At 39.6% G+C, this 10,819-nt stretch overlaps 1 long non-coding RNA gene across 1 annotated transcript in view; it reads right to left on the bottom strand.

Annotated features, from left to right (window-relative positions):
* LOC108539671 (uncharacterized) overlaps positions 1–10,397 on the bottom strand; it is a 45,215-nt gene extending 34,818 nt beyond the window's left edge. Inside the window, exon 1 of the long non-coding RNA XR_001888455.1 lies at positions 10,241–10,397. This is a non-coding gene — a long non-coding RNA (uncharacterized LOC108539671). The remainder of the gene's footprint in view (positions 1–10,240) is intronic.
* Between the last annotated feature and the right edge of the window lie 422 nt (positions 10,398–10,819).

Here is a 10,819-nt window from a genome sequence, read left to right as displayed (position 1 = left end):
AAAAAAAAAAAAAAAAAAAAAAAAAAAAAAAAAAAAAAAAAAAAAAAAAAAGTTGAGGAGAGGGGCAGAGTAAGATAATGGACTAGAAGGCTCCACCAATTGTACCAACACCCCCTGACAAGGGTGCCAATTTAGCAACTATCTACACACAAAAAAGCACCTTCATAAAAGCCAAACACCAGTTAAGCACCCACAGTACCAGTTTTGAACTTCCTATCACTGAAGGAGGTACTGAAGAGGCAGGAAAAACAGTCTTGAATACTGAACACCACCCCTTCCCCATTGCCCCCATTGTCCAGCAGCAGCAACCTGTTGCTGAGAGTTTCTGTGTGCTGGAGAGAGGGAGGGCCAGCAATTGTGAGGCATTGAACTCAGCACTGCCCTTGTTACAGCAGAAAGCAAAACCGGACCAAACTCACCTAATGCCTACCCATGGAGGGAGAATTTAAACCAGACCTAGCCAGAGCGGAATTGCTGATCCCAGTGGTTCGAACTTGAGTTTCCACAGGCCTCACCACTGTGGCCTAAAGTGCTTGGTGTCTCCAAATAAATTTGAAAGGCATTGAAAGGCAGTCTAGGCCACAAGGATTGCAACACCTAGATGAGTCCTAGTGCTAACTGAGCCCACTGCCAGTGAACTAGAGGGGCACTTGACCTACTAAGACATCAGCCTGCACAACTAAGGGAGTGCTGGTATCACACCTCTCCTAAACCCAGGTTGCAAAGCTCTCGGCTCCAAAAGAGATCTCTTACTTCTACTTGAGGAGAAAGAACAGTGGGAGGACTTTGTCTTGCATCTTGGATACCAGCTCAGCCACAGCAGGACAGAGGACCAATTAGAGTCATGAGGCCCCCTTTCCAGGCCCTAGCTCCCAGATGACATTTCTAGACATACCCTGGGCCAGAAGGGAACCCACTGCTTGAAGGGAAGGACCTAGTCCTGCTCCTGGCAGAATTTATCACCTGCTAACTGAAGAGCCCTTGAGCCCAGAATAACCAGCAGTTGTACCCAGGTAGTATGTTGAGGGCCTTGGGTGAGACTCTGAGACTTACTGGCTTCAGGTGAGACTCAGCACATTCCCAATTGTGTTGGCTATGGAGTGAGACTCCTTCTGCTTGAGAAAAATAGAGGGAAAAGTAAAAGGAACTTTGTCTTACACTTTAGGTACCAGCTCAGCTACAGGGGAGTAGAACACCAAGTGGGCTCCTGGGGTCCCACTTGGTGGGACTAATTCCAGGACTTCATTATTTGACAGTATTTCTTGACCTGCCCTGGGTCAGAGGGGAGTCCACTTCCCCAAATGGTGAACCCCAGGTGAGGCAGTATTCACCACAAGATGACTGAAGAGACTTTGGGCCTTAAGGGAAGATCAGAGGTAGTCTGGCAATATTCCTGTGGGCCTGAGGTGGCACCGGCCATGAGGTGAGGCTCCTCTGCCTTTGGAAAGGGGAGAAAAGAGTGGGAAAGACTGTATCTTGTGGTTTGAGTGCCAGCTCATCCACAATGCACTAGAACACCAGGCAGACTTCTAAGGTTTTTGACTCCACCCTAGATTCTGGATGACACCTCTGGATCCACCAAGACCCTGAAGGAACTTGCTTCCCTGAAGGGAAGGACACAGGCCTAGCTAGCTTTGCCACCTAAAGATTGTAGAGCCCCAGGGCTTTAAGCAAACATAGCTGGTAGCCAGGAAGTGGTAACAGCAGGCCTTGGGTGAGACCTAGCGATGTACTAGCTTCAGGCCCAGCACAATCCTAGGCTTGCGGTCCCACCTAAAGCAGATACAGTTTAGATCACAACATTCAAGTCCTTTTGGAAAGCCTTCCCAAAAGGATGGGTAAAACAAACCCAGACTGAAAAGTACAATAAATACCTAACTCCACAATGCCCGGACACAGACAAACATCTGCAAGTGTCAAGACCAGCCAGGAAAACATGACCTCACCAAATGAACTAAATAAAGTCACATATCTCTATTTCTCCAGGATTGGTCCCTGGAAACACACTTCACCTCTAAAGGCACATATAAGCTGAAAATAAAGCAATGAAAAAAGATATTCCATGCCAACGGCAACCAAAAAGGGCAGGAATTTCTATACTCATATCAGACAAAATAGATTTCAAGGCAAAAACTGTAAGAAAAGACAAAGAAGGTCACTATATAATGATGAAGGGATCAATTTAGCAAGAGGAAATAACAATTTTAAGAATATATATACCCAAACTGGAGCACCCAGGTATATAGAGCAAATATTGCCAGAGCTAAAGAGATAGATAGATCCCAATATAATAATAGCTGGAGACTTCAACACTTCACTATCAGCATTGGACAGATCTCCCAGACAGAAAATTAACAAAGAAATTTTGACTTAATCAAAACTATGGAACAAATGTACCAAATAGAAATTTACAGAATATTTTATCCAATGGCTGTAGAACACACATTCTTTTCCTCAGCACAGGGCTTATTCTGAAGGATAGAACATATGGTAGATCACAAAACAAGTCTGAAAACATTCAAAAAACTGAAATAATATCAAGCATCTTCTCTGACCACAATGGAATAAAACTAAAAATCAATAATGAGGAATTTTGGAAACTATGCAAAAATGCAGAAATTAAACATTATGTTCCTGAATGACCAGTGGGACAATAAAGAAATTAAGAAGGAAGCTGAAAAAGTTCTTGAAACAAATAATAATGGGAACACTAAAACCTATGGGATACGGCAAAAGCAGTACTCAGAGGGTAGTTTATAGGTATAAATGTCTACATCAAATGAAGATAAACAACTTGATGCATCTTAGAGAACTACAAAAGCAAGAACAAATCTCAAACCCCAAATTAGAAAAAAATAAATAAAGATCAGAGCAGATATAAATGAAATTGAAATGAAGAAAACAACACAAAAGGTCACTGAAACGAAAACTTGGGTTTTTGCAGTTAAATGAAATTGACAAACCTTTAGCCAGACTAAGAAAAAAAAAAAGAAGATACAAATAAATAAAATAAGAGATGAAAAAGGAGACATTACAACTGATAGCACAGAAATGCAAATGATCATTAGTGGCTATTATGAGCAACAACATGCCAATAAATTTGAAAATCTAAAAGAAATGAACAAATTTTAGACACATACAACCTACCAAGATTGAACCAGGAAGAAATCCAAAACCTGAACAGACCCATAACAAGTAATGAAATTAAAGCCATAATAAAAAGTCTCCCCAGTGATACGGTTTGGCTTTTTGTCCCTACCCAAATCTTATCTTGTAGCTCCCATAGTACCCACATGTTGTGGGAAGGACCTGGGGGAAGATGATTGAATTATGGGGATGGGTCTTTCTCGTGCTGTTCTCGTCATAGTGAACGGGTCTCATGAGATCTGATGGTTTCAAAAACAGGAGCTTCTCTGCACAAGCTCTCTCTCTCTCTTTGTCTGCTGCCATTCATGTAAGGTGTGACTTGTACCTCCTTGCCTTCCACCATTATTATGAGGCTTCTCCAGCCATGTAGAACCGTAAGCCCAGTTAAACCTCTTTCTTTTGTAAATTGCCCAGTCTCGGGTATGTCTTTATCGGCAGTGTGAAAACAGACTAATACACCTAGTAACAAGAAAGTCTAGGACCCCATGGCTTTACTGCTAAATTCTACCAAACATTTAAAGAGAAGTAATACCTAAATCCTACTCAAACTATTCCAAAAAACAGGAGGAGGGAATACTGCCAAACTCGTTCTATGAGGACAGTATTATTCTGACACCAAAACCAGACAAAAACACATTAAAAAAAAAACTATAGGCCAATTTCTATGATGAATATTGATGCAAAAATCTTCAACAAAATACTGGGAAACCCAATTCAATGATACATTAAAAAGATCATTCATCATGACCAAGTGGGATTTATCTTTGGGATGCAAGGACAGTTTAACATATGCAAATCAATCAATGTGATATATCATGTCAACAGAAAGACAAAAACCATATGATCACTTCAATTGATGCTGGAAAAGCATTTGATAAAATTCAACATCCCTTTCATGATAAAAACCCTCAAAAAACTGGGGTAGAAGGAACATACCTCAATGTAATAAAACCCATATTGACAGACCCACAGCTAGTATCATACTGAATGGGGAAAAAATCGAAAGCCTTTTCTCTAAGATCTGGAACATAATATGGATGTCCACTTTCACCGCTGTTATTCAATATAGTATTGGAGCTCTTAGCTAGAGCATCCAAAGAAAAGAAATCTATAAAGTGCCCCCAAGTTGCAAAGGAAGAATTAAAATCATCCTTGTTTGCAGATGACATTATCTTATATTTGGAAAAACCTAAAGACTCCACCAAAAAACTATTCATACTAATAAATAAACTCAGTAAAGGTACAGGATACAAAATCAACATGGAAAAATCAGTAGCATTTCTATATGCCACCAGTGAACAATCTGAAAAAAAAATAAATAAAAACGTAATCCCATTTACAACAGCCACAAACGAAATAAAATACCTAGGAATTAACCAAAGAAGTGAAAGATCTCTATAATGAAAACTACAAAGGACTGATGAAAGAAATTGAAGGGGACACCAGAAGATGGAAAAATATTCCTCGTTCAGGCATTGGAAAAATCAATATTGTTAAAATGCCCATACTACCCAAAGCAATCTACAGATTCAATGCAATTCCTATCAAAATACCAATGACAATCTCCACAGAAACAGAAAAAAGTACCCTAAAAGGGATATAGAACCACAAAAGACCCAGAATAGCTTAAGCGATCCTGAGCAATAAGAACAAAAGTGGAGGAACCACATTACCTGACTTCAAATTATACTACAGATCTAAAGTAACCAAAACAGCATACTACTGTCATAAAAACAGATACATAGATGAATGGAATAGAATAGCGATCCCAGAAAGAAATCCATACGCCTACAGTGAATCATTATTGATAAAGGTGCCAAAAACATATAAACAGTACCTTCAATAAATGGTCCTGGGAAAACTGGATACCTATATGCAGAAGAATGAAACTAGACCCCTATCTCTCATCATATACAAAAATCAAATCAAAATGGATTAAAGAATTGAATCTAAGACCTCAAACTATAAAACTACTACAAGAAAACTTTGGGAAAACTCTCCAGAACATCAGTCTGGGCAAAAATTTCTTGAGTAATACCCTGCAAGCACAGGCAACCAGAGCAAAAATGGACAAATGGCATTACATCAAGTTAAAAAGCTTCTGCACAGCAGAGGAAACAATCAACAAAGTCAAGGAACAATCCATAGAATGGGTAAAAATGTTTGCAAACTACCCACAAGGAATTAATAACCAGATGTATAAGTATCTCAAATAATTCTATAGGAAAAAATATAATAATCTGATTTTTAAAATGGGCAGGCCAGGCGCAGGGGCTCACGCCTGTAATCCCAGCACTTTGGGAGGCCAAGGCGGGTGGATCACGAGGTCAAAAGATCGAGACCATCCTGGCCAAAATGGTGAAACCCCGTCTCTACTAAAAATATATGCTGGGCATGGCATGCACCTGTAGTTCCAGCTACTCGGGAGGCTGAGGCAGAAGAATCGCTTGAACCCAGGAGCTGGAGGTTGCAGTGAGCTGAGATCACACGCCACTGCACTCCAGCACTCCAGCCTGGCGACAGAGTGAGACTCCATTTAAAAAAAAAAAAAATCTGAATAGACATTTCTCAAAGGAAGACATACAAATGACGAACAGGCATATATAGGTGTTCAACATCATGAATCATCAGAGAAATGCAAATCAAAACTACAATGAGATATCATCCCTTCTCAGTTAAAATGGCTTATGTCTGAAAGACAGGCAATAACAAATGCAGGTGAAGATGTGGAGAAAAAAGAGCCCTCGTACACCGTTGGTGGGAACGTAAATTACTACAACCACTGTAGAGAACAGTTTGGAGCTTCCTCAGAAAACTGAAAATAGAGTTACCCATGTGATCCAGCAATCCTACTCTGGATATATACCCAAAAGAAAGGAAATCAGTATATTGAAGAGACATCTGCACTCCCATGTTTATTGCCACTCTGTTTACAATAGACAAGAGCTGGAAGAAGCCTGTGTCCATCAACAGATGAATGGATAAAGAAAATGTGGTACTTATACACAATGGAGTACTATTTAGCCATAAAAAAGAATGAGATCCAGTCATTTGCAAAATCATGGATGGAAATGGTGATCATTATGTTAAGTGAAGTAAGCCAGGCATAGAAGGAGAAAGATTGCATGTTCTTATTTACTTGTGGGGTCTAAAAATCAAAACAATTTAACTTGTGGAGATAGAGAGTAGAAGGATAGTTACCAGAGGCTGGGAAAGGAATTGGGGAGGGCTGGGGAGAGGTAGGGATGGTTAATCAGTACAAAAAATTGTTAGAAAGAATGAAACAGACCTAGTATTTGATAGCACAACAGGGTGACTACAGTCAATAATAACTTAATTGTATATTTTAAAACAACTAAAAGAGTATAATTGGATTTTTTGTAACAGAAAGGATAAATTCTTGAGGAGACAGATATCCATTTTCCATGATGTGATTAATATGCATTACATGCCTGTATCAAAATGTCCCATGTACCCCATAAATACATACACCTACTGTATACCCACAAAAAACAAAAATAAAATAAACAATTATTTTAAAAAGAAGAGTAATTGAACCTCTGATCATAAAGTTTCAAGTTTTATGCAATTACCAGGCTCTACCATCTTAACAAGTCCTGTTTTGGGGCAAGGTGTATAATAATAAGTTAGATCTAGATTATATCATCTATTGAATTGAGGGTGCTTTCTATGTGCCATAATTCTCTTCTCTTTTTGTTTTGGGAGAAATATTAAATAGGTGGAAACCAACCCAGATCCTGAACTCAAATCACGTAGGACTTTGGTCATTGAAAACATGAACCATTAATAGCTGTTATACTATTGGGATGTTCTGATCCCACATCAGGATGGTAAATCCCTATGGTTGATATGAACTCTAAGATATGATCATGCTGTTATCCCTAGGGTAACTTGTTCTATTGATCAAATTGCTTGGGCCAATAAATTACAAAATACTTTTATGAATAACTAGTCTAGTCCAGGTTTTAATCATTCAGAGGTTGTACGGTGCTCTGAAGTTACCCCAGCTGAAATTTTTAGCCCAGTAGATTAAATGTTATTCCTTTAAATAGTTAATATTTTGTTTGTGGCCTAATTAATTAAATCTCCATTGGGTCTTCTTGTTTTATCTCCCCATGAGAATCACTAAAGTTAGAGACTGACCATACCAAGCACTGACAAGGTTGTGGAGGATGAAGCTCTGCTGAGACAATGAAAAATTGTACAACCACTTTGAAAACAGTTTGGCAGTTTCTTACAATGTTAGTCTTACATCTATAACATGTTCCAGCCACTGCAATCCCAAGTATTTACCCTAGAGAAAGAAAGCACATTTCTCTGTAAAGACCCATACACAAGATCCCCTAAATTGAATACAACCCAAATATCCATCAGCAAGTGAATGGACAAAACGAATTGTAGTATATCCTATACTGTAATGCTACTCTGTAATGAAAAAAAAAAAGAACTATTGAAATAGGCAATAAAATGGATAAATCTAAAAATACACAGAGTGAACGAAAGAAGCCAGATCCCTTAAAAAAAACCTCTATGATTCTATTTAAATAAATGAAATCTAATCTATAATGACAAAAGTGCTGTATTTGTCTGGAGACAGGACAGTGGGAGGAATGGGTAGGCTGGGTACAACAGAACTGAAAATGTTATGTCCTGGAAAATAATAACAATGATATTCAAGCCTATATGGTTACTTTAGGGGACATGGCAGGGTATCATTAGAATAGGGCAAACTAGATACTGAAGGACCAAGAGGGCAGAGTAGGAAATATCAGCCTTCATCACTCCCCACCACAAAAAACAAGTGTAGACAGCTATCCACAAACTAAAGTATTCATGGGAGGGCTCAGGGGCCCATTTAAGAATCTGCAGCAACACAGTAGAAAAAAAAATGGGGACTATCCACACAGAAAATATTGCTGGTGAGATCAGTATACTTGAGATGCCAGGAGATGTCTAGGAGCAAAGAAGAAAGGCAAAGGCTATAGATATTAGCCACGTGGCAGGAACCACCATGGTCCACAGCAGTCTGCTCTGGAGAGGACACTGGCATCTTTTGCCACTGAGATAACCAACGGTCATTCCTGCCCAAGGAACCCCAGAGAGGGAGAAGAGGCTGCACACTTCTCATCTCAAGAAGCAGCAGCTATTGTACCACTCTGGGACCAGAGGTACCACCTGTCCCAATCCTGCATGTGTCACTGACCCCCAAGCTACAGCTACTCTGTAAATACCCATACTCCAGACCTCAGCTCTGTGCCTCACTGTGCCTGCTCATGCTTCAGACACCAGAGCCACTGCCACAGAGACCTAGGTCATACCCTTGGCCCCTAAGCCAAGGTCACTTTGCACATGTCTGTACTCCAGACAACAAATTAACAACCATTGAAGGCTAGCCCATACTCCAGACCCTGGATAGGAAGAATAATCTCTAGTGTTCTACAGCATTATACTAAATTATCAAACAATAATTTAATGTATTTTTTCAAAGAGCTAGAAGAGAGAATGTTGAATGTTACCAGCACATATAAATGATAAAGATTTGAGATGATGGATATTCTAACTACCCTGATTTTATCACTACACATTGTATACATGTATTGAAATATCACAGTGTACCCCATAAATATGTATGATAATCATGTGTCCATATATAATAAAATATACATTTTTCAAAGTAAGACATACAAATGGCCAACAGATATGTGAAAAAATTCTCAATATCACTAATCATGAGGGAAATGCACATTAAAACCATAACAAGATATCACCTCACACTTGTTAGGATGGCTATTATTTAAAAAAAACAAAAGATGGTAAGTGTTCACAAGGATGTGGAAAAAATGGAACCCTTGTACAATACTGGGAATGTAAATTGATACAGATATTACAGAAAACAGTATGGACGTTCCTGAAAAAAACTAAAAATAGAATTACCAAATGATCCAGCAGTCCCTCTTCTGAGTATATATCCAAAGGAAATGAAATGAGTACCTCAAACAGATATATATACTCCCATGTTCACTGCAGCATTATTCACAATAGCCAGGTATGGAATCAACGTAAGTATCCATCAACAGATGAATAAAGAAAATGTCATACATGCACACAATGGAGTACTATTCAGCTTTTTGAAAAAAGAAGGAAATCCTGTCATTTGTGACAACATAGATGAACCTGGAGGACATTAAGTGAAATAAGCCAGGCACAGCAAGACAAATACCACATAATCTCACTTGTATATGGAATCTAAATAAGTTGAATTCATAGAAGCAGAGAGTAGAATAGTAACTACTAGAGAGAGGCTGGGGAGGGGTTTGGGGAGATGGTGGTCAATGGATACAAAATTTCAGTTAGAGAGGAGGGATAAATTCAAGAGATCTACTGTACATCACGGTGACTATGGTTAGTAAAAATATATTGAATACTTGAAAACTGCTAAAAGGGTAGATTTTAAGTGTTCACCACAAAAAAAGGTACATTAGGTAATGTGTAGGTTTATTAGCTTGATTCAGCCATTCTACAAAGTATAAAATATATCAAAACATCATATGACTTTTTAATTGACACTTTATAAATTATGGTTCATAAACAAATTTATTATACAACAGATATGGGAGAAGGCATATTATAATCTCAAATTGGTAGGAAGGCCTTCTAACTAACTGCATATTTCAACATTCATTGATGGTGCTGATGGGCATCACTCATTATGATTTATGCAGTCAGAAATATACATATAAACTTATCATAAATGCATGTTAAACATAAAGTTTCTCCCTTATCTATACCGTAAGAAAGTTTGAAACAGAACAAGAAGAGGCCTGACTTCATACAGGCCTTGCTGATCCTGCAATAACCACAGGGCTATCCAACATCTTGCACCTATGTTATCACTGAAGGTTCCAGCAATCCTGTGGGTGAGCATTTTTATCTCCAGTTTACAGAGTGGGAAACTGGGCTCAGAGAGGGTCTTTACCTTTCTCATCCTCCTGCGTCCCGCCTTTACCTGGAAAGTAGCCCCGGGACACCCTGGAACAAGACACCACACTCACTGGGGCCAGAAGAGACCCACCTCTCTCTCTTTCACCAAACAGCCAGAGCGCTGATCCCCAAATTGGGAACGAGGGGACGTCGATCTGGGGTCCTTTCTTCTCCCTAAACCCCACGGAGATTCAGCCCACACAGCTGGGCACTCACAACCTACACCAAGTCCAAACGCCTGAAGGTGAGACACTGCTGTTCTACCCAGGCCAAATTGGTCTCATTAAAAAGTCGTCACCGTCGCTAATATGACGTCAGGTTACTATGGCAACCGCGTAGCACTGGCTTGTCTTCCAAACCTGAAAATGTCTGTGCACAACCCGCTCCTCCATCCTCTCCTCCATCCCCAGGCTTTCCCTTAAAGCAAAACATCTCCGCTCTTCATATAACTCCCTGAGAAAACATACCAATTAGAGGAACTAGGAAGGGATTCGGGCAATTTTCAAGACTCTCCACCCATTACGGCAGAGGAAAGAAAGTCCATGTTGTCAGGAATTTTGCTTTAAAAGTGACCTTAGGGGGCCGGGCGAGGTGGCTCATGCCTGTAATCCCAGCACTTTGGGAGGCCGAGGCGGGCGGATCACGAGGTCAGGAGATCGAGACCATCCTG

Source organism: Rhinopithecus bieti, unplaced genomic scaffold, assembly GCF_001698545.2.
Source record: "Rhinopithecus bieti isolate Rb0 unplaced genomic scaffold, ASM169854v2 scaffold_18512, whole genome shotgun sequence".
NCBI classification, from domain to species: domain Eukaryota; kingdom Metazoa; phylum Chordata; class Mammalia; order Primates; family Cercopithecidae; genus Rhinopithecus; species Rhinopithecus bieti.
Note: the sequence above shows the minus strand (reverse complement) of the source record. Positions and strands in the feature narration are given on the sequence as shown.